We start from the raw sequence: 25,296 nt of genomic DNA on the forward strand, positions 1-25,296 counted from the left end.
GCTCCTCTGGTTCTAGTCTTGAAGGCTTTCCTCAAGATTTTGGGTCTGAGAGCATCCAAAGCATGACTTACACAAGGGACTTGGTGACTGGTTTTGGTTTACCGGTTTGTGAACCTCAGCCTCAGCTTCCTCCTTGTGCATGGCTCAAAGCACTTGGTCAATGTTAGCTTCTATTAGCAGTTCTCAAACAGCAACTACCACAGCCAGATGTAGCCAGATATTCACAAAGGCTCCAGAGTTCTGGCTTAGCTTTTCAGTTTTGGAATTTTTAATAGAATTTTTTTTGTTTGTTTGTTTATTTAAAATCATGAATGTAGGCCGAGGCTGTAGCTCAGTGATTTGCCAATCATTCACCAGGCCCTAGCTGGGTTTAATCCCTGGTTGCACAGAAAAGAGGAAGGCGGGGGGGGGGGTAGAAAAAAAGAGAGGGGGAGAATAGGAAAGGATACATCAAAGCTGAGGTATTGAACTGGGAAGGAAATGCACTGAGAACTACAACCTTTATATTTCTGAGGGATCCGTACCTTCCCATAGACATTTGATATACTGTCAGTTAAGTGACCATGGTCCTGCTCCCTAGACCTTAAGTCTGACAGGAGCTTAAGTCTCATCAGGACTGAGGCAGAGACAAAGCATCATGGCTATATGTCATAGACAATCTTACTGTGTCCTGGAAGAGATCTTAGCGACCATTTGTGGCAAGTCACAAATGGAGTGAGGTTACTGGGTGAGAAAGGTTGGGGGGGGAGAGAGAAAGGGAGGGGTGGAGGGATGGAAGGAGGGAAGGGAAGAAGGAAGAGAAGGAGAAGGAGAGGTAGGTTCGGGCAAGAGAACAGTGTGTGGGAAGAGACATGGGATAAGGTTCATGGAACTATAGTAGAGATGCAGATTGGGTTGAAGATGTCAGCAGGGCTCCAACTGCAGGCTCTGAAGTCTCCCTGAGATGGCTGCTGTTTATTTAAAGGCAGAGGGAACTCATTGTATGAATCTAGAATGGAAAGTGGATGGCCTGGTTTGTGGTTTTTTAAAAAGACAAACTGTTAGTGATAGATTTGAGACCTGCTTGACGAATGGATTTACCAACTCCTATTGGAGTTAAAGTGAGAGGGTTGAGGGGAGGGAGGAAAAGGATTTCAGCCAGGTTTTGGTTGATTCAGTTCCAATTGTCAGTATCTAAACATGAATGACCTACTTATGGGCAATTTCTCATAATGCTCTGTCTAAGAAATAGAATGTTTTATAGAAATAAGGAAATCTGCGGGATCAACAGTTTGGGTAAGGAAGTTTAAATTGCACAGTGTTTGACTTGGAGGTATCTAGGGTTATTGACAGGGGGATGCTTCTCCATCTGTTGATTTGGAAACTCAAATGGTGAGTGATAACCTTAGTATTTCCAACACAGAGAAGAGCATAGCCTGGGCATATGGCTGGTGCCACTCTGCTGTCTAGGATTGCCACTTATTTATTTTATTTTTTAAAGATTTATTTTATTTTTATTTATGTATATATATACTGTGTGTGTGTGTGTGTGTGTGTGTGTGTGTGTGTGTGTGTGTGTATGTATACACATGCCCACAGAGGGTAGAAGAGGATATCAGATCCCCTGGCGCTGGATTACAGGCAGTTATAAGCCTCCTGTCATGGTGCTGAGTACTGAACTTAGGTCCTCTGCAAAGGCAGTGTGCACATTTAACCACTAAGCCATCTCAACAGACTCAGCTGCCAAGTAATTAAATGGCCTGCTTCTACCACATGTAGACCCATCTACATCATATGAGATGAATTATGTGTACAAAAACATGGGTGAGGAATGACAGGCTGAAAATGGAGCTAAAACCTCTGGAATGAGGATGGTCCCCATAATTGTCATTTGAGGTGAGAAATGATACCAGGCTTCTGGTTTTTTCCTCTATTTAAGGCAAAGGGAAGTATTAGAAAGCCAGAGATGCTGTTGGGAAATTGTCTACCAACCCTATGCAAGGTTTGAGCAACTCAGTGGAAGAGCATTTGAATTCTCTCTGACCTTGAATTGTGACTTCATTACCCTACTAAAGCAATTCCACCCAACCAGGCTCATTCCAGGATGAGAACGATTCATTACAGCTAGGTGAGCTGTCTGCTTTGAATGACAAATGGATGTTAGTGTTCCTTATCTGCTTCTGGTAATGGAAACCAGCCCTTCTTAAAAATAATAAAGAGAGATTGTGGCTGTCAGTATGTTTACCTCCTCCAAAGTCCTACATCATAATGGCAGGTTATGAGCATGGCTTTGGGGAACATTGTTGAGATATATTGACCTTCAGGGAAGTCTGAAGTAAAGTCGAAGTCACATGTCCCACAAAACCCCTCTCTATGAACCAACATCTGATGTGCTGCTAACACTGCATGTGGAAAATGGAGCCCTGTGATACAAGCATTCTAGCAGGTAGCTGGCTGGAAGAGAACCATGGATTTGGCCTGCATCTTCTGCACTGTCAGTGTTTGGACTCTCGGCCTCCAGCTGAACATGCTATTTTAGAAGGTTCCAGAACTAGTGTGTGGACCGTGCTGGAGGAAGTGGGTACAGGGGGTGGGCCTGGTGGGCCTTTAGCCTGGCTCTATGTTCTGCCAGAGGCCACACACCACAGCTAAAAAAAAACAGCCAGAGGTCATGCACACACCACAGCTAGAAATGACCAGCCAGAGACTCCAGCCCGGGTACCCATGAGATGCCAGCATGGGAGATGGCTGTGCCAATCTACCACGCGGTCTCCACAATGGTTGGCTGAGCCCAGACCATCCCACCATCCGAGCAGTACTGGGTAGAAATGAGACTCTAATGCTTAAAGATTATCCAAAGGCTTTATATGTTTGGTAATGCTCAATTAACAAGATGCCCACACAATTAGATGTGTTGCTCAATTAACTAACCTAGATATAAGTTGTTACCCAGGACAGTCCTGGGCCCATGGTTCTCCATGGCTCCTACATCCTTCCTCCTCCAGCTCCAACTTCTTCCTTCTCTTCCTCTCCTTACTCCTCCCATATTAGCTCCGCCCAAATTACCGAGTTTCTTGTAAACTGTAGTGGGGGAAATAGTCTGTTACACTCAACTAATATTTTACCATCAGAGAAAAGATTTTTGCATTTCATGCCTATCGGATTCTGACACACCATTATGGTAATTCAAATTTCATCAATGCTTGGGTTATGAAGCCCTGGAGATCAGTTTACTTTTCTACTTCTGGGGATAATGGTCCAAAGGAGTAGGCCTGTTATTGGTGAAGCTACGCTACAGGTGGCTTAAAGTTCTCTAATGTGCATCTTTCTTCCTGGCAGTTTGGTAGTTTAAAGTATTCCAAACAATATGCCAACTGCAAATAAATCAAATTTAATAATAATAAAAGAAAAACCAGGAAGCCGTTCATTCTACAGAAATAGTTGTCGTGAATGATTGCAGACCGTCATCTTTCCTCCCAGCTAATGGGAAGTTGCAGTGTTTTTTAACATATTATTGCTGCACATATTGCTACCCACTGTACCCACTGGATCACAGAAGCTCCTCGGGAATGCAGGTGTGTGAGGATCATAGTAATGTTTAGAATACAGCAGAAGTAACTGAAGAGCAGGCTGTTCAGGAACTCTATTGGCAAGGACCACCTAGCATGGCAAGAACACGCCATTCAGGCTTTCCTCCAGGAGAGAGGATTTGACCAAGTTTTAGTTGATATGCTACTAGTTATAATAACATCTGATGTCTTTCTTTGTGATGTGTCAATGCAAATTGCAGCTCTTCTGCCAAAGGAAATAAGAGATAATTTATTCTGAGCCAACAATTGTGAAAATGCCCCACAAACATGGACTCAGGATGCTCTGAAAGGTGTGATCCACCGTGGAAGTGGCTACACAGATTTTTATAGTCACATCACAAAACAGCCATAAAGCCTAAGCCCATTGGTGGGGACATGAGGCAGGCAGACTACCATACAGTAGGGAAGTCTCTGTGATGGATTTCTGATTCTATCTGATGATACTCTTAGCTTTGGGTGTTAGGGATTGGTTCTAATGTCTATATTTAATTTGGCTCCCAAAGGCCACATTTCCAGACGCTGAGGGTCTCTGCCCCCAGCTAGATTTGATTGGCAATGAAGAATTGCTATATAGCCAATGGCAGGACAGGTGGACTGAGGCAGGACCTAGACATTTGAGTGTAAAGGGAGAGATCGAAGTGACAGGGAAGAAGAAAGACCAGACCTAAAGGCCTTAGGGGACATGTGAACATCAGGGAAAGTGGCCACATGGGCCACTTCCCCAATTATATTTTTGGGTAGCAGGGATGAAATACAGATTTTAAAATATGTTAACTCAGGAGTGCAGGAGGGGAGTATTTGTTAGCAGCGGGAAGGATAAGAACTGCCCAGCCTTTGAGCTAGTCAAGACACATTAAAAATAACGTGTGTGTGTGTGTGTGTGTGTGTGTGTGTGTGTGTGTGTTTGTGTGTGTGTGTGTGTTTCATTCCCGAATGCAGATAGCTCCTGGGCAGGTGTGCGCATGCGACCAGCCAGGAGCCAAACCCGTTTAACTAATTACCGCTACTATATTTGGGTTGTTAGAACTTAGTTATAGCTGTGTTAAGCATGCCAACATTTTTCCCTGATAGTCAAAGGGATGTTAGGCCAGATACAGAGATGGGAGATGAAGAACAATAAAGGGTGCTAATCATGACACAAGATAATATGGGCTCTGATGAACAGCCTTCCAACTCTCCACAACCAGGAAGTTCTAATTGGTCCCTGGGTCTGCAGAATCTTTAGCACAAATGTGGTTTTTGCAGAGAGCTTCAGTTCATGCCACCATTGCTTGCACAAGCATCTGCATTCTTGGCAGGAGTTAGGATGAAATTGCTTTCAGACCTGTCTGCAGGTTTATCCTGAGCACAGTCTGTTGCTCCCAGTAACTTGCCTGATTTTTTTTTTTAATATTTCAAGAGCAGTGCCATGCTAAATAACAAACATATTACATGTGTTTTCTATATCACATTGGAGGGAACAACATGCAACATTTCCCTTGTCCATTTACAGCTTGCTAATGGGTCTATACTGGTTCCAATGTGTGGGAATATATGTGGTGGGTTTTTTTTTTTTTTAGATTTATTTTTTTTATGTATGTGACTACACTATAACTGTCTTCAGACACACCAGAAGATGGTGTCGAATCCCATTACAGATGGTTGTAAGCCACTGTGTGGTTGCTGGAAATTGAACTCAGGACCTCTGGAAGAGCAGTCACTGCTCCTCACCGCTGAGCCATCTCTCCAGCCCCATATGTGGTGTTCTAATGAGTGAGCTATAGACTAATGGAAAGGGTGACCTGTTAGATTTGTTTGAACTTTTAAAACTTATGGTCAGACCTTTGTTATTCCCCGTGTGGCACCTCAACATTAGCAATTAACATTGAGGCACCAGGGAATCAGTCCTGTGGCTATGAACACACATTGACAAATGTATAAAAATATATTAAATATCTTTGCTAAGAGGGGTATTGGAATCACCTTGGGTGATGCTTGCCATCCTACCAAGCAACAAGAGGCCACTGGAATGAGCCTTTGTTAGCAAAATAGTCATGTTCATTAAGCTGTGAAGAAACTTTTTACAGTATCACTGTTTATTCACATATGACTAAAGATTTGGCATTCAGAATATTAATTCCAGCTCTTGGTTACATGTGGAAGATACCTGCGTCGTTAACTGTAGTAGTTTGAAATGAAAAATGTGCCCCCAGCTCCAACTAACTTCTGTGTTTGAACGCTTGGTCTCTAGTTGGTGGAGGGTTAGATGGCAAACCCTCACTGGAGGAAGTGTGTAACTGGGGCAGGTTTTGAGTGTTTTTAATCTTTTCTCACCTCCTGTTCATGCTGCCTCCCGCTTTTGGTTGGGCATGTGAGCTCTCAGCTTCCTGTTCCCACTGCCATGCTTCCTTGCTATGATAGAATCTGATTTCTCTGGAACTGTAAGCAAAAATAAACCCTTCCTTCCATAAGTTTCTTTTGGTTATGGCATTTCATTGCAGCCTCAGGAAAATAGCCATTACATTAGCCTAGTGGGGAAAAAAAAGAAATTCTTTTGTTGGTTAATCCGGAAAGTCCAGCTCAGAGGGCTAATTCTAAGCATAGCTAGATCCAGGGGCTCATGTGACATCATCAGGGCTCATCCGTGGTCTCTAGAGCCTTTGTAAGCTTCATCTGCTGAGCCTAAAGATTGCTCAAGATTCTTGGATTCCAAATTCTACAAGCTTAACAGCAGCAGCATGGAAAAGACTTGCCATCCAGCACTTGAGGAACAGAGGCAGGTAGATCTCTGTGAGTTTAAGGCCAGCCTGGCCTACATTGAGAGTTCCAGGACAGCCAGGACTACATAAAAAGACCCTGTCTTGTTTTAAAAAAAAATGCCAGGGCAGTAACATCCAAACTGGTAGAATAAATGGGGAACTCTGGGAAACTGCATCCCAATGAAGCAGGTAGAACTGGTGGAAATTGTTTTTTAGATAACTATCTAAATTATCTGGATTAAAGAAGTAAAATTTACTAAAATGTGATAAGAAGATGCCAGGACACATTTCTTCCCCTCCCCTTCTGCCGGTGACAGCGTTTAGGTGAACTGAGACAGGCATCGATGTGGGCTTGGTGGTTGTGGTGGCAAAATGTTATGATTGCTGGGGCAAAAGTAGCTTACTTTTGGTAAATGTTTTCTTTAAATCTTTGCTATTTTAAGGCCTAAGGCAGATAACTTCTGATGATTAACTCCTGCTGTTGGGGGAGGGGGGAAGACAGAAAAAAAGTTTAATTGCTAGCTAGGGCTCTTTCTTTCTGGATCCAGACCCCACACTCCTGAGTTGGTTAACACTCTGTGAGTCAGAGAGCAAAGAAGAAGAAGAGAGAAAGAGAAAGGAGAGTCACACAAGGAGAAAACACACACACTTGGGATGTAATAGAAATGGCTACACTCAATTTTTATTATTGCTTTCAGCTTTATATAGCATTTAGACAAAAAGTTGTCTATGTAAAAAAGAATTACCTCATGGATAAAGTATTATATAAAAGGGGTTACAGAAGGATTTCAATAGTTTTTGTTTTGTTCTGTAAGCTCATTATAAGTTCAAAGCAACAATTTCACATAGCCTTGCTTTATCATAGTACCTACTTGTGGCTTCATCCTTGGACTTGACCTAAAATGAATGTTTTTCCTGGATCACATATTTGTCCCAAGCCTATTGCTCTTCTTAGTGTAGAAAGTTCATTGTATTCCTTATTATGCAGCCTTTTCTTACTATTCTATGAGGAGAGGTCACATTCTATTCTTGATTCTGGTTTTATTATGTCTTTCTGGCAAAACAACTAAAACCATCTCCTTAAAATTTTTTAATTATTTTAATCATATTAAGAATTCTATAAATTGCCGGGCGGTGGTGGTGCACGCCTTTAATCCCAGCACTTGGGAGGCAGAGACAGGCGGATTTCTGAGTTCGAGGCCAGCCTGGTCTACAGAGTGAGTTCCAGGACAGCCAGGACTAAACAGAGAAACCCTGTCTCAAAAAAAAAACAAAAAACAAAACAAAAAAAAATCTATAAATTTATTAATTTTTCTAAACAGTGTTAATTTATGAAAGTTCATCTTCATGTTGATCTGTAGGAAATTTGCTCAGTAGGATGGGCTGATGCCCAAGAATCATTAGGCAATGTAACAATGACAGGAAAGGCATATCAGCAGTGAGAATCAATCCTGGGATGAAGTCTCTAAGGACTTCACATTCTCAGAATTCACCCATCACAGGCCATGCAAAACGGTGGGCCATCTCTAGAAAATTCACTTGCATGCCTTAGTTTTTCCTAGATGACTTCTGACACCCTTCCAGCTCACTGTACCAGAAACTTAGTTCCAGGCAGGTGAACATGGGGTCTTTCTTTCTAATGCTCCCAGAATCTCCTTAGGAAAGACAAACCATCAGCATGTCTCATTTCTATAGTCGTTGTTTTGAAGAGGCTAAATTCCACAAGCCACAAAATCAACCTCTTTCTTTATTAAGGAGAGGTGTGAGGGGTTTGCTGACAAAATCTGGCAACCTGGGTTTGATACTTGAAACCTCACAAAGTGAAACTGACACCTCAAGGTTGTTCTAGGACCTCAACATGCAAGCAAAAGTACACACACACCCCACCCAACAATTAACTAAATAGTACCCTGTTAGTGTCAGAATGAACATTACACCTTTGGCCTCAAACATCCATTGAATTAGGTTGTAGAGCAATTTGTGTCCTGCTGAATTCTAAAAATATTGAAAACTTTAAAATTCTATATTAGCAAATACTGAATACAAAAATAAACAGAGGAACAAAAAAAAGGAAAAATGAAAAAGCAGAATGGTTTGCATAAATTCCTTATACAAATAACACTAAATGTAAATGGAGAAAACAATAAAATAAAAAAGCAGAAATGGAGTCAATAAGGCAGATTACTTGCCATCAAGCCTGATTACTTGAGTTTGGTTCCTGGGATTCACATGATATATGGGAAGAATAAATTCTTTCAAGTTGTCTTTTGACCACACTTATCTTATGCTTTCAAACACACACACACACACACACACACACACACACACACACACACACACACTATACATATTTTTAAAGTGAAGATTGTCAAAGTTGACAAGTATGGTTTAAATGTTTAAATAGACAGAAAGAATAGATATTCATGGATAGAAAAAGATGTGCTATAAAACTCACCACAAAGGAGCTAAAATAGCACAAGAGAATTTAAAAATTATAAAGTAAGTGGGAAAATGACTGGGTAAGTATAGGTGCTTGTTCGAAGCCTAAAGACCTGAGTTCAATCCCCTGGACCCCCATGGTGGAAGGAGAGAACAGATGCCTACAAGCTGTCCTCTGATTTCTACACATATGCTGTGGTGTCGGTGCTCACAAACATACACAAATTAAAGTTTAAAAAATAATGAATATGGTTGGCATCTACCACAGACACACATAGTAGAGACCCTTTTTTTTTTTTTTTTTTTTTTTTTTTTTTTTTTTTGGTTTTTCGAGACAGGGTTTCTCTGTATAGCCCTGGCTGTCCTGGAACTCACTCTGTAGACCAGGCTGGCCTTGAACTCAGAAATCCGCCTGCCTCTGCCTCCCAAGTGCTGGGATTAAAGGCGTGCACCACCACACCCGGCCCGGCTAGAGACCCTTTCTTAACTAGTGTGTGAGTGTGAATGTGTGTGTGTGCAGGTGTGCATGCTCACGCACATGTATGGAAGACTCTGGGAGTCCTGCTATATAACTCTCAGCCCTTTTCCCTTGAAGTACTGTCTTTCACTGACCAGGAACTAAGCTGGTGTCCAATACACCTTGGGGATCTTTCCTTCCAAGATGTCTGTGCAGCCATGTCCAGCTTTTCACGTGGGTCCTGGGGATTTGAACTCAGGTGATCATGCTTAGGCACTAGAAAAGAAAACTGAGGAATCTTTGGACATACATCAAAGAGAAATAAATGTAAGTAGCCAAAGAGCCAGTGTTTGCTACACTTACTGGTCTCTCGAGACATTTAGGTTGATAATATTACATTAATTCTTTGTGGCATGAGTCTTCTTGTATCCTCTTTGCAAATCAGGACGATGCTGCTCTGGCAAATTTAACCATTTCTACTCTAGGCTCTAGTTAGTAGCCCAACTTCTCCTATGGTGGTGTTATTCTGCTCTGGCTCATGAATCATTTCCTCGTGCATTTGTACAAAGAATTCCCAGAGTGTCCCAGAATGTCCCCTGAGCTTCACACTCTCTGCAGGACTCCATGCTAGCATTTACCATCGCTCAGTTCACCAGGCAGTGAGGCTCCTGTGCTTCTGATTGCCTCTCTCTGCTTTCCCAGACTGTACATAATTCACTTGGTTTTTGTTTTGTTGATGTTGTTGTTTGTTTGTTTCTTTGTGTTATGCTTGCCTCATGAATATAGAAAGTCAGTGCTTTGGTTTCTGGTCCCTAGAGTAGCACATGCCAATGTTAACAGAAATCATCCCCTAAAACTATTTGGAAGGGATGGGGGGAGAGGACATGGGTGGTTGGATAAATGGTTGGATGATGGACAAAAAGACATAAGGATAAATGGTCTTATTAAATAGTCCTAGCTTTTGGCCAACCTGGACTACGCCTTGCATGGACTGCACCTTACAAAGTGCATGAGGAAACTTTAAGAATATCTCCAAAAGCTGGCAGACGATTTAAAGATGAAATGCTTCCTAAAATGCCCAACCTTCAACCAAACATCTATTCAGAAAATGTTAGTTGGGTTTGGTTCTAGAGTACGGAAAGGGAAATCTTTGAAACTCAGTTGTACTATGTAGACCTTCTAGTCCTTGTGTCCTGGTGACCAGCTTCTCAGCAACTCAGGCAGAGAGCACATGCACTGTGGAGTTACCATCTGACTAAGACAGTCAGTTGTGCTTTAAATAACAGTTGCCATGGCCGCTGGGATACCAATAAGGAAAGAGTGAACTTACTAGCTTGAATGCCAACACCTGGTAAGGGGCAGAAGCAACTGGGCACACGGGAACAGATGGAAGATCTGAGAAAGCCATTATCTCAGGACAAACCAGAGAAACTGGATCCCTCCAGTTATGAAAGCCATGTGGAAAATGGGCTGCAGAGCCAACAGTTGGCCAACACAGCTGAGATCATGAAATCACAGGCCAAATAAAAGTCCGATGGAGCAGGGTTTTAGGGGTCCCATCTTGAGCAAAGCCATCCTAGAGTTGCCTGGTGCAGAGGAGAATCTTGTTTGTCAGAATGGCCAGATCAGCAGATTCTATTTTATATCCCTGGCACTGGTGGTCTGTCTTTAAGCATGCCATGGAAATTATATAAATACCATTATACTATTTGTAACTCTATGAGGGGGCACAGTAGAGGTAATGATAAAAAAATTTATTTGTGGTTTGACTTTGAACACCCTATTTTAGGCTAATAATTTAATAAACAACTTTAAAATCTCAAATTAAAAGTTAAAATGGTGCAACACCATTTAACCAAGAACAAGTACTTACCGGGGCTGGGAGGTGCTTCGTGGGCAAAGCGCTTGCTGCACAAGCATGAAGGCCTGACTTTGGATCCCCAGATCCCTCACTGCTGGTGGGTGGGTAGAAACTGGAAGATCCCAGGGCTCGCTGAAACGATAAGCTTGAGGCTCAGTGATCGACTCAAGGAGAATGACAGGGGACACTCAGTGCAGCCCTCTAGCCTCACACTGGTCATCCCAGCCCTAGGGAGGCCGAGGCAGGAGGTCCTAAGTTCAGTCAGGGCCTACATAGAGGTTCATAGCCAACTGAAAGCTAGCCCGAGGTATGTAATGTGCCCCTTTATGGAAGAAACAAAAAACAACCCAAGGGCCAGGATAAACCTGATCTCTCTCTTTCTCTCTTTCTCTCTCTCTCTCTCTCTCTCTTTCTCTCTCTCTCCTGCATATTTATGTGAGAATCTCCAGTGTATATATATTTTAAGCCAGAAAGGGTTTTACATGACTAATGCTCCCATGTTACTCCCTCCATTAAATTCTTTCAGAAATGCTAAAGGGGGTGATTAGACAGATGCAGCTTCAATAGAAAGCTCTTTGCTCTTTGCACATATAAAAGGAAAATACCTGAAAGTAGAAGGAGAGGAATGAATACTAGGACCTTGTTGATATTTACAATATCTATGTGTGTATATATGTAAGTACATATGCATATATTTATTTATGTGAATAGTTGTTATTCTTTAGCAATACTTATTGAACCTCAAGAATATGCCTGACCTTTATTCTGGTACTCAAAAGGCAGACACAAGTGGATCTCTTGTAAGTTTAAGGCTAGCCTAGTCTACATAGTAAATACCAGGACAGTTCAAGCTACATAATGAACCCTGTCTCAAAATTAACTAACTAACTAACTAACTAATTAATTAATTAATTAACAACAGGGTGAGCTAGTTTCTAGTAGTCGTTAAATAAAATGGAGAAAGGAAAGTTTTTGAGAGAAATGGTAATAATGGTCATATTGAGTTGAGATCTGACTTCCTGACTATGCCACATGTGCACAGATGTGAGAAAATGTGGTGGCTTGAATATGCTTGGCTCATGGAGTGACGCTATTAGGAGGTGTGGCCTTGTTGGAGGAAGTGTGTCACTGCATGGGTGGGCCTTGAGACCCTTCTCCTAGCTGCTTAGAAGCCAGTCTTCTGTTTGCCTTCAAAATAAGGTCAGCATCTCCACCCAGTGCCATGCCTGCTCACACGCTGCCATGCTTCCCACCAAGATGATAATGGAATGAATGTCTGAACCTATAAGCCAGCTGCAGTTAAATGCTATCCTTTATAAGAGTTGCCTTGGTTAGGGTGTCTGTTCACAGCAATGGACTAAGACAGACACTATAATATCTGACACTGCACCAGTATGTTGTCACATTATACAGAGAAGAGGGAGGGCTGTGAGGCTGTGGGATGGTGGTAGACAAGGGTAAGTGCTGGTAAGGAACCAATGATAAGAATATTTAGTAGTAATAGTATAGTAATTATATTATATATTACATGTAGTAATAATAGTATATTATTTATATTTACATTTTATTAATATATGGTATATGTATAATAGTAATAGTAGTATTGTCATTGTCATTGGCAAAACTAGGGATTAAGAATTAAACCCAGAACCTTCATATTTGGCAAATTCTTCACCTCTGATTGCATCCTCACCCTTAGCCCTTGGGTTTTATTTCATTTTGTTTAACCACTCAGAGATTCTTGCAACACAACATTAGCTCTTCTTAAGTGTACTCTGATAGCCAGATCCTGCGAGCCCTTGGTGGCTTTGAAGCAGTGCCGTCTCACTGTGTAGCCCAGGCTGGCCTTGAGTTTGCTCTGTCGTTCAGAATGACCCTGAATGGACTTGAGATCTGCCATAGGCCCAGGGTTATAAGCACATATAACCTTGGCCAGCTCAACATCTTCTTACTCCACCAACTGCTGAATTGTTCACGCAGTTTTATAACATAAGATGTGGGAGTGTGTGCTAAGAATTTAAGTTGTGCAGGGCTGGAGAGATCTGTCTATCAGCAGCTTGGCGCTTTGAGCACTTCCAGAGAACCTGAGTGTGGTTCCCAGCACCCACATCACCACTCACAACTGCCTGTAACTCCAGTTTTGTGGAATCTGATGCCCTCTTCTGGCTTCCATGGGCATCAGGTACACACATAGTGCATAAATATACATGTAGAAAAACACCCATACACATAAAATTAAAAAAAAAAAAAAAAAACTTAAAAATGTGGTTATTTTTCTTTTCATAAAACATGCAGATCCTCTGTTAACATGCACAAGGACACTAGAGTCACCGAGACCAGTGCTCTGGGCCTGGATATTTTTTGTTTTGTTGTTTGAGACATGATCTCTCTCTACAGAACCTTGTCTGTCCTGGAACTCACTTCGTAGACCAACATGGCCTCGAACTCACAGAGATCCAGCTGTCTCTGTCTCCCAAGTGCTGAGATAAAAAGCATGTTTCATCATGCCTAGCTATGTCTGGATATGTTTACGCTAACACAAAACATAAATGTGACAGTGTCAACATTTTACATTAACACAAAACAATGTGACAGGTCAAAGGGTTATTGTGATGGCCTGTTGCCTCATCTCCCTTGCACCTGTGTCCCTTCCCTCCTGCATGGCTTTCTCATCAGATGGCTTAGGGTCACCTCTTGCTTTGTATGACCAAGTCCTAGCATAGCCCAAGCAAGTTCTCCTGGGAAAACAATCAGCATTTCCCTGGCAGTTTCCTGCTCCAGCCAGACTGCTCTGTCCTTGTCCTTCCCTCTGCGTGCACAGCCAGACATATTGGAACATCCTTTGTATCTCAGCACTTTAGGCAGAGACAGCTGGATCTCTGTGAGTTTAAGGCCAGTCCTGCCTCATACCATTACTTGGTAGCAGTGCATGACCACTATTTCCAGCATCACAGAGATCATTCCTATTTCTCAGACCAGCATTCTTAAACTTGCTTAAACTGCCTATAACTCCTGTTCCAAGGGATCTGATGCCCTCTGGCCTCCACCGTGGCATGTACATATACATGATGCACATACATTTACATAGGCACATACACATTCATTCTCTCTCTCTCTCTCTCTCTCTCTCTCTCACACACACACACACACACACACACACACACACACACAGAGTCACATATATGTGAAGCCAGCCAAGCTGAATATAATCCCAGACTGAGAGTGGGGAGTGTGTGTGTGTGTGTGTGTGTGTGTGTGTGTGTACGTACATACACGCGCGCATTCCTTGGTTGGTACATATCACCATAATTCTATTGACAGAGAGGTCAAAAGTAGTGGGATTATACCTCACATTCAGATTTGGGCTTCTGAATACTGTCCTTGTGGTGGTTTGAATAGGTTTGGCCCCCATAGTGTCACGTTTCAATGCTTGGTCATAGGGAGTGGCACTATTAGGAGGTGTGGCCTTATTGGAGTAAGTGTGGCGTTGTTGGGGAAAGTGTGTCATTGCATAGGTAGGCTTTCAGGTCTCCTATGCTCAAGCTCTGTCCAGTGTGGAATTAGAGCCTGCAGAAGGCAGTCTCCTGGCTGTCTTCAGATCAAGATGTAGAACTCTCAGCTTCTCCAAAACCATGTCTGCCTGCAGGCTGCCATGCTTCCTGCCATGATGATAATAGAAACTGTAAACCATCCCCAATGAAATGTTTTCTTTTGTAAGAGTTGCCTTAGTCATGGTGTCTCTTCAGAGCAATAAAACCCTAACTATGACAGTCCTCCAGTAGGTTTATTTGGGGAAGCTGACTGATTCCAGGGCTTAGGGTAGAAAACACAAGGCGAGTTTGGAGTGTCCTGTGGTACCAAAAAATTAGAATTAATCTTTTTTAATAGAAAGAGGGCTGTGGAGATGGCTCAGCTTGTGTGAAGCATAAGGATCAGAGTTCTTATGAACTTCGAAGTTCAGAGTTCACAGAACCACACAAGAAAGCTGACCGTGGTGGCACGCGTTTGGAAGTTAAGGAGGGCCTCTATAGGCTGACAGCCTACCTGGATAGGAAGGTTCAGGCCAAGTGAAAACCCATGCCTCACAAAATACATTGGGTTCCTGTATTTTTCCAATGATGTATACGTTCTGAGAGATGGCTTGGCAGGTGAAAACGTTTGTTGTACAAGCTGATTGTCTAAGTCACTGTCCTATTGCTGTGCAGAGAAGCCATGGCCAAGGTAACTTACTAAGCAGTTGAGGGCTTGCTTACAGTTTTTCAGAGGGTACGTGCATAACCAGCATGGCAGGAATCGTGGCAGCAGGCATGGTACTGGAGCAGTAGCTGAGAGCTGCATCCTGATCTTCAGATTGGAGGCAAAGGGAGGAAACCTCAAACCTCCTGATGCTTCCTAAACATCCATCAACTGGAAACCAAACTTCAAACACATGTACTTCGCAGACCGTTCTCATTCAAACCACCACACTGATGGTCTGAGTTTAATGCCTGGAACCCTCAGTGGAAAGAGAGGATGGATTCCTGAAAGTTGAACTCTGACCTGCATTCACCAGCATACACATGAACACACACATGCATGCGTAAGTGGGCACACACACACACACACACACACTGACAGGACACGGGTGCTCATGTGAAAAAGCTCAGGTGACCAGACTTAGAACACTTTGAGACAAAGTGAGTGAACAGTAACCACACAGACCCTCCTGCCTTACACAGGACTCACTTCAGTGGGTTTACTGAAATTCTTAGAAAGGTGCAGATGCTCTGACCTCACCTGAGATGCCGGACAAGCTCAGCTGCACAACCCAGTGCTCTGTCTCAGAGCTGCCACCAAGCACCACCAGAGAGGGTGGCGCCTCGGCTTGAAAGATCCAAAGAAAAATATGAAAGTAGAGTTTTTACAGAGTGTAAAATGCTCCCATGCAGTCATAATTCAAACTGTTGTTAAACCAGGGACAATCTGTACTGTATTATACACTCCCTCTCCCACACACAGTGAAATAGTTTCCATGCTGATAGATATGAGCAATGGAGTTGGTAAATGAATTTAAAAAAAAAAAAAAAAAAAAAAGCAACTCTTCCCCTCGGAAGAATTCCAATTAACACATGCAGAAAGAATGAGGGAACGGACATATGAGGACATAGTGGTGAGTGCATGTGACCCTAGTTAGCACTTGGGAAGCAGAGGCAAGAGGATCAAAAGGCGAGCCTTGGCTACAGGGAATGAGAGAGCAAGAAGTGGGAGGTGGTGAGAGAACATCTTTGAATGCAATTCCTGGAGGAAAGTCTAACCAGTGAGCACTAAATGAGGACTGTAAAACTTAATTGAAGTGGGACACTCCTGCGGTTTCAAAGAATCTTCTCCAAAATACTTAAGGGAAAAGAATAAGTTTACAGAAGAGTATTGGCAGTCGCCACGTGGTCCAGATGGCTGAGACTGGCACATGTGGCCACCCTGTGGCTGGTTCTCCTCCACATCTGCAAAACTCCATTTAATCCTAAAAACTTAAGTCTCCCACTGGAGACCTGGGTTCAGACTCATCAACCAGTTCTCCCCAGAGGCATCAGATATCTCAGGTCTCCATATCAAGTGCAAGGAAGGGACAAAGCAAATGTTATTTCAGATGACCGAAACTTCATAAAACTGTCTATATTCTTTCCTATTTTTTAATGAGATAGTTAATTGAATATCACCTGGTTACAAATGGTTACAGTTAGTTTAGTTAGAACACTATTAGTTCGTGTGCTGGAGTACTGGGCTCTTCTTTCCAGCATAGCTTGCATCTGTTACTAGAGGAGCGGTCAGAGGTTGCCAGTCATCAGTGCAAATAGCCACATGGACCTGGCCTCCAGTGTTTGCTCAATAACTATTGTCTCTGTAACTGCCCAAGTCACCCCCAAATCCCTGCTGCAGCCCGTGACCTTTCTGTGAAATGAGATGTGGCAAAGGGCATGGGACACTTTCGCTGGAGTCTCTCACTTGGGAAAAGCTTAGACAGAGAGAAGGCAGGTTACCGGAGACCAACTGCGCCTGCTCCTGTGCCTGTCTCGGCAAGAATGGTTTGTGTCAGCTTGGGAATGGTGTTTGACCTGAAGATGTATATGCTCCAGGACTGACAGATGCTTCCAAACAGGAAGAGGACAAGGACCTGCTGTCAGTATGAAAGTCAAGGATGATCTTAGAATGTTCCTTAGACAACATTTGTATAAAGAAAACTGTAGTTTAATTGGAAAATATGGGGGTGGGGTGTGGAAAGAATGTAGATGAGAGGAAGGATGGGGGGAGGTGTTGACCACCGTCCTTGAACTCATGGCAGTGTGACTATCTGCACAGATCGGGCATCTCGTGGAGTCCCACTCCCCCCAAGGCTTTATACTCAGTTAATAGTTGACAGGGAAGGAAAGACATGCTTTCAGAGGTGTAGACACTGGTAAGGTGTCCACACTCCTGTAAAAAATCAAAGTGAAACTCATTAGGTCGTAAAGGAAAAGTCATGAAAGTACAAGGGATCAGCAGGAGGAAGAGGGGCGGACAGGAGAGGGTGACGGTGAAAATCGCAGAACTAAACCCTGTCTCAAAAACAAACAAAATCGACAGAGCTACCTTATGTACATATCTTTAAAGGTCATAAGGAAACCTAGTAATATATGTGTGTATGTGTGTATGTGTGTGTGTGTGTGTGTGTGTGTGTGTGTAATATATGCTAACAAAACATTTAAGATGCCTGGCTGTGGTGGTGTATACCTTTAAACACAAGACTTGAGAGGTGGAGGCAGGGAGTTCCTTGTAAGTTCAAGGCCAGCCAGGCCTACATAGTGAGATCCTGTCCCAAAGAAAACAAAAGAAAACAGAACCATTTAAAATGAAGGCACAGGGAAGGCAGTTATGCACCTTGGAGACATGGATGTCTGTCAGCAAATCTTGTGATACACAGGCCCACATAGCTAAAGAACAATATTTTTTCTGTATGGTAAGCATATTAGCTTTTCTTCAAGACTTTGAGTCTAATACACTTCCTATTGCTAAGTCTGTCTCTGTGTTTTATAATTAGTCTTGAAGTGCATTTGAAATGAAAGTGAGGCTGGCAAGATGGTTCAGTGGGTAAAGGCACTTGCTACCAGGCCTGGTGAGCTGAGTTTGAACTCTGGGATCCACTTGGTGGGGAGAATGAACCAGCTCCCACAAGTTGCCCTCTGACCTCTACATGTGCCATGACATACGTGTGTACATACAAACATTAAATTAAACAAACAAACAAACAAACAAACAAATGTAGATTAAAATAAGGCTGGAGTGATGGCTCAGCCATTAAGAGTACTGGTTGCTCCTCTAGAGGGCTCTGGTTGGATTCCCAGCCCTGCACAGCAGTTTACAAGCATCTGTAACTTCAGTTCCATCAGATCCAATGCCCTTCTCTTACCTCCACGGGCACCAGACACACAAGTGGTGAATATATGCAGGCAAAATACCCATATACATAAAACAAGGAAAATAAAATCATTTTTTAAAAGCAATGATGAAGTTTTCATCTGTGCATTAAATAATTAAGATTGTAGTGGCTCTGAGACAGTGTGGCAGGAGCATTGTCCCAGACACCTGGACTTGCGGTGCTTCTCCATTCTGGCTCCTGTGGGGTTCTAATGGAGGGAGGAGGCAATTGAAGAAAAGGCCACTGGTGATGGAGTGTGGAGGAGGGAGGGAGTCATGGGGTGTGATGAAGGGTACATGGAGGGAAAGAAGAGGGGCTCTCAGAAGGGCTTTCTAAGAAGGGCTTGAGCCAGAGCTGGGGACGCTGCCCTGTGCGAGCCCAGCTCTGCCTGGCATCGGGGAAGCCCAGAGTGGCTTGTATTTGCTTGGGTTTTTGTCAACTTAACAGAATCTAGTTATCTGGGGAGAATAACTGGAATTGAAAAAAAATTCCAACCACACTGGCCTGTGGGAAAGCCTATGGGGCAATTTTCTTTATTGATGATTGATGTGTAAAAGATCCGCCCCCTATGAGCCATGCCAGCCCTAGGCAGATGGTCCTGAGTATCTAAGAAATTGCATTGAGCGAGCTAGAAGAAGCAAGCTCGTGAGCAGTGTTCATCTGTGGCTTCTGTTTCAGTCCCTGCCTCCAGATTTCTGCTTGAGTTCCTGCCCAGCCTTTCCTTGATAATGGACCATTGACTCAAAGTGTAAGCCATGTAAAACCTTTCCTCCATAGACCTTGACCTTTGGTCAAAGTCTTCATCACAACAACAAAAAGCTAATTAAGACAATAGGTCCTTAATGAATAGTGCTGGGAAATTGACCATCCTAAGTCATAAGTGTCCTGCTGGGGCTCCTTCTCAAACCCAAGGCAAGGGGCAGAGTGTGGAAGGGGACAGACCTAGTGTCATGGGTACAAATCACAACTCATCTCACTGTTCCCTCTCCCTGTGTGTCTGGAGGAGATGCTCCATGGGACACACACGGTTATCATCAGTGTGGATGGAGAAGACCGTGGCAACACTATCAAACGGGTGACCTCAGTCGGGGACAGCCATAGAACTTGTGGGACGCCCCACCCACCAACTGCCGAGCAAACTTGTATGGCAAATCTGCAGGAAACATTCACAGAGATAGACCATATGCTGGGCCATAAAACAAGGCTTGCTGGATTGAAGTCAGGCAGAGTGTTCCCTGACGACCAGGGAACTAAATGAGCAGTGGTTGCAGAAAGACCTGGCAACTTCCAAATCCGTAGTCATTAAATACAGCAGTTGGAAATCCCCACTGGGTCAACATGAAATCACACGCAAGCTAAGAGAGTCTCTCCATGGCTCTCCGAGGAGTGGGTTAGACAGAGGCAGGTATGGAGCATATCACAGATTCCTGGGGGACTATCATAGTGTCTTGGTGTTGGGCAGAAAAAGGAGAGAAATGGACAGATCCAGATGTTTTGAATGTAGTCAGATTTTAACACACACACACACACACACACACACACACAATTTGTATCCAATTGTACTGAGGAAATTGGTCCACAAGTGGAGTAAGATGAATTTGACAGACAGTGAGTTCCTGATAATCAGGCTGTCTGTGACTAGGCCCCAGTACACTTAGTATATGTTCCTGTCTCTCTCTTTTCTTCTTTAAAAAGATTTATTTACTTGTGTGTCTGTGTGTGTGTGTGTGTGTGTGTGCCTGTGTGTCTTATGTGTCTGTGTGAGTGATGCCACATGTATGCAGGTACCCACACAGGCCAGAACAGGTCATCAGCTCCCCTGAGCCTGGAGTTACATACAGGTGGTTGTGAACCACCCAGTGTGAATGCTGGGAACTGAACTCAGGTTCTTCAGAAGAGCAGGAAATGCTCTTACCTGCTGAGAGATCTCTCCTACGCCCTTAGCACATTTTTCTGAGGTAGGTCACTTGTAGACTGTCCAGAGTTAGGGCAATGGAAGGGCTGAGCAACACTGGGGACAGATGGCCTTTGTGTGCCACTCTACTTCTCTTTGTTAAAAAAGCCTCTCACCAAGTGTTCATTAGTTTCCATAAAGGAATCAGAATGGCAACTTCTGTATACTCTTGGTAAATATTGTTCTTCCCATTATAACATAACCAGCAACGATACTAGTATGATTGCAGGCCTACGGGGATGGAGTGTTATTACAGTCATTTTGTATTTTGTTTTTACAGGTTAATTGTGAGAAGGCTTAGTGCCAGTTTCTAGTCAAGATAACCAGTGCATTGTGATATTAGGAAGGTCCTAAAACACTGTTTCTTCTCCTCTTGACTCTGATGACATAAAATGCTTTCCATGGTTGGCTCCTGTCTGGATGTGCCGCGTACACTGACATGAACCATAACGACCTGCCCTTGGTTTAGATGGAAGAACAGAAGTTTCTGCGAACAAAGCTGCTGCTTATAGACTTACCTGGCTGCTATTCGAGAGCCTTGTATATTCATGGGATCCGTTAGTGCTATGACTCTGTGTAACTTTAAATTTTTTCAAAACCTATTTATAATGATGGTTCTTAAATGCTTTAACCTCCCTTTTAGCCCACCAAAGGTAGTTGGAAAGAAAGAGACGGGGGAAGTGGACTTGTTTAGAAAGGTTCTTCGGAGCACCCCCCATCCGTGTCGTCTGGAAATCGGCAGTTCAGTTCACAGGTCAGCATCGGCAGCTTGATGTGCTTGCAAACACTTCACCAGCAGTCTAGTTGGGTAGAGTTGGGATAGCAAACGGGAACCAGCAATGGTGGCACTATCTAGCAGAGACAGCCAGGTCTCAGCCTCAGCACCAGTAGGAGTCAGCAGGAGAGACCATCAGGAATGCCGGTTCGCTATGCCTCTCTCAGTGAAGTGAAGACCATCGAAGACCAACAAGTGTTACACAGCTAGCTGTATAAGCAAGCCTAGCTCGGCCTATGTCTCTGTCGAGTCCTCCACGTGTCTTGCCTCTGCAAAGGTCTTGCCTCAGCTGATATCACAAATGCAGCTCAACTACACATTGTAAAGTGGACAAATACATGTGTATTGTTAGCAAAGAATTCTTCATCATGTGTCCTTTCATGTGCTTGCTTTAGCAAAACATCCTCTCCCCTGTGTCTGCTTCAGCTAAACATTCCTTCACGAGTCTGCCTTAGTCTTTCTTTCACTTCAGCAAAACACCATCCAACTGACTTTTCAAAGACCCCTTAAGTTTCCACTTCAACTCTGCTATTTACAAATGGGGGAGCAGAGGTCCCAAAGACCCAGCATCATGTCCAAAATCACATGATAATTGCCTTAAAGTGGGTTCCACGCACCCACCAGACTCGAAATCTCTCGGGGAGGCTTTCCCCACTTCTGAGAGGTGCCCTCGTGTGTTTCTTTTGCCATATAATCTACTTTTCAGAGAGAGCATATTGAAAGTCTCTATGCTCAGCTTAACTTGGGCACCTCCCATGAAATCAGATGCTTACCATCTTGTGTCCTTTTCCTTGAGGAAAGGAGAGTTCACCAGTAATCTGAGGACTACTGGTGTCGAGTTGACAGAATCTAGAAAGACTTAAGAGATGGGCCTCTGGGCATGCCTGAGGAATGTTATCTTGATTACATTAATTGATGTAGGAAGACTAGAAGTATCCTTTCCTGGGACTGGGATCTTGGACTGGAAAACGGGGACCAAATGAGCCAAGCACTTTGTTTTGGTTTGCTTCTTGTAGATGCAGTGATACTTGCTCCTTCAAGCTCCCACGACATCTCCAGTACCATGGACAAAACAAACCATTGCTCCCTTAAGTTGGTCTTGTTGAGGTATATTTGTAACTGCTACAAGAAAAGAAAGGAAGCCAGGTATGGTGTCACATATCAAGTGGATCTCTGTGAGTTCAAACTCAGCATGCTCTACATAGTGAGTCCCAGGCTAGCCGGTGCTAGACAGTGGGGTGAGGAGGAGGAGGAGGAAGAAGAGGAGGAAGAAGAAGAAGAGGAAGAGAAGGAAGAGGAGGAAGAGGAGGGGGAGGAGGGAGAGGAAGAAGGAAGGAGTTAGGCTTTGGTACCTACACCATCCAGTGTCTCTGAGGAACCTCAGGGTGATGCAGATCTATCTCAGTTACCATGGTTTCCCGTTGCTTGAGTGAACATCCTTGGACTTGCCCTTGGCTTTGTCTTTCCACATTTAGTCCATCTGTCATCCCCATGGCTTCTGTCTGTTTAGGATTGAACTATTCATTTCCTACTCCGTGGTTGTTGTCACCAGAGTCAGTCCACCCTTCAATCTCAACTCACCAATCTCCCTGCTTCGTCTGTGTTTCCCAACAGCCTGGTCTTAGCAGATGATCCCACAGAGTGATAGAGCCCCTCAGTGAAGAGCCATCCAGTGGCTACCATCCCACAGAGTTCAAACAAGAATGTCCTCAGCCCTAAACCACCAGCCCCCCCTGCTACCTCTCTTCATCTTAGACTCTTCCCATCGTTGCTGTGCCCAGCCATGTGGTCTCTTGTTATTAGTGTGTCAGACACACTCCTGTCCTGTTCTCATGCGCCCAAAGTGAACCTGTTCTGAACTGAGCTTTTAGATCCCAAGCTCCCATCCAAGCCAAACCTGTTACCCCAGAACTCAGGCAGCAGAAGCCGGAGTATTGTGAATTCTGGACCAGCCTGGGCTACATAGTGAAACCCTGTCTTGAATAAAGCAAACACTGTAAACTCCCCTGTGTGTTTTCTACCTGCTTATATACTATATAATCAGAAGTTTTATCTTCTTGCCGCCTCCCATAGGCAAAGATATTTGTTTGGCTGGGTCATGCCTGGCACTTATGGAGACTTCCATAAATGTGTATGACATTGAACTGAGAACACTACAGGTGTCTGTTACCAAGAACAGCGCATTGTCCTATGGGAAAGTAGACACTCAGATGTTTTCGTGAGCTCTTTATTTTTAAGAAATAGTGATTCTTCTCCTCCTCCTCTTCCTCCTTCTCCTTCTTCTTCTTTTTCTTCTCCCTCCTCCTCCTTCCCTCTCTCTCTCTCTTTCTCTCTGTTCTCCTCTGACCCCAAATCAGGAAATCCTAAACCCCACCTATGTCTCTTCTATCCAGCTACTGGCTATTGGCATCTTTATTTACCAATCATAAATAACCTGGGGGCAGGGTCACTTGAGTTTATGTGCAGACTCCAGGTCTTGGGACCAAACCTCATCTCTCAACTCTAACCCTTAAAGTCTTCAAAATCGAACCATATATTTTTAACTTTTCATTGGTTCTTTGTGAATTTCACATCATGCACTCCAATCCCACTCACCTCCCCTTCCCCTTGTTTCTGCCACCCTTGTAAACTCCCCTCCAACAGAGAAAAAGAAATCTCATTGTGGAAGCTGTAGTGTGTCACAGTGTGCCCCACAGTGCCCCTTTTGTCCACATGTCTTTGCTTGCAAATGTTCATGGCAATGACTCCTTGGACTGGTTTGAGGCCTCTGGCTTCTGCTACTCAGTCAATACTGAAACCTTGCTGGAATTCCACTCGGATATCTGTTGTTGCCCTGTGTCATGGAGACCCTGTAGTTCTGGATCTATAGAACTGGCCCCTCCATGCCCTCCAGCAATTCATCAATTGAGGAGATGCTGAGGTGGGCCAATTCAAAGCCCTGGATCTGGGCCTGAGAGGTTTCTGATCTGGTCAGCCCACCAGCTCTCCCACTATGGCGAGCTCTTCTGCCTTGCCCTGGCTGACCCATCCAATGCTGCTGCCAGCAAGAGGCAGACCCAACTCTCCAGCTCTCATGCCTTAGAGGCCAGCTCATCCAAGCCCACACCATCAGGGCCAGCTCTACTGTGCTACCCAGGTGAGGAGCAAGGCCAATTCTCCCAAATGCTTCAACAGGCAAGGGGCTGGGCCGGCTCTCTAGTTCTCATGCCCATGGGGGCTCATCCCCAATCCCTGAAGCCAAGGCCAGCTCTACCCTGTTGCTCAGGCAAGGTGCAGGGCCTACTTTTCTGAGCGTTGCAGCCAATGAGAGACAGGGCCAGTTCTCCCACTCTCAATGACCCCACAGCCAGCTCTCCCACAATGCCCAGCTTCTCTGCTACCTGCTAACCATAATAGCCACACCTGCAACACACCTCTAGGGCAGACAAACAATATGTTTGAACCAAATAAATGGTTATTGTTAGAAAGGAAATGACAGGGCCGGCAGTATGATTCAGCTGGCAGGAGCACTTCCTGCTAAGCCTGACTTGAGTTCAGTCCTAAGAATCCACATGGTCAACAAGGAGAGAACTGACATCAGCAAGTTGTCCTTTCTAATAGTAAACAAATACATGAAGCAATAAGATGTTGTTGTCAATAAAAATGTTACCCCATTTTCATCCTAACTGGGCTTGGTGGTGCACTTGAGAGGCAGAAGCCAGAGGGTGTCATGTTCAAGGCCATCATAGGCTATGTAGTGAGATCTTGTGTCAGAAACTAAAACCACAATGGAATAGAAAGGGACTCTGTTTGTATAATTCCTGCCACGAATATCAGCTTTCCCCTCTTGAGGGACATTCTGTCATGGTATAATATCTCCCTGCCCCCTCTTCCTTTCCTGGTTCTTCCTCCTATCTTTTTTCCTTTTTTTGTTTTGATGAGGGTTGATAACCGAATTTATTTTTATTAAAGAAAGTATCAATACAGCAATTATTAAAGACCAAGGAAAACAGTGGAAGTGCTCGAGTCAGTGAACTTCAATCTGCTAGTAGATTTCTGTGAGACCCATGGCTAATGAAAGCATTGGTAGGA

At 43.8% G+C, this 25,296-nt stretch overlaps 1 protein-coding gene across 1 annotated transcript in view; it reads left to right on the forward strand.

Annotated features, from left to right (window-relative positions):
• Positions 1-25,296, forward strand: part of Gxylt2 (glucoside xylosyltransferase 2) — a 96,722-nt gene that overhangs the window by 38,870 nt on the left and 32,556 nt on the right. The gene's annotated exons all lie outside the window — the stretch shown is intronic.

The sequence above is a fragment of the Arvicanthis niloticus genome, chromosome 9 (assembly GCF_011762505.2).
Source record: "Arvicanthis niloticus isolate mArvNil1 chromosome 9, mArvNil1.pat.X, whole genome shotgun sequence".
Taxonomy (NCBI): domain Eukaryota; kingdom Metazoa; phylum Chordata; class Mammalia; order Rodentia; family Muridae; genus Arvicanthis; species Arvicanthis niloticus.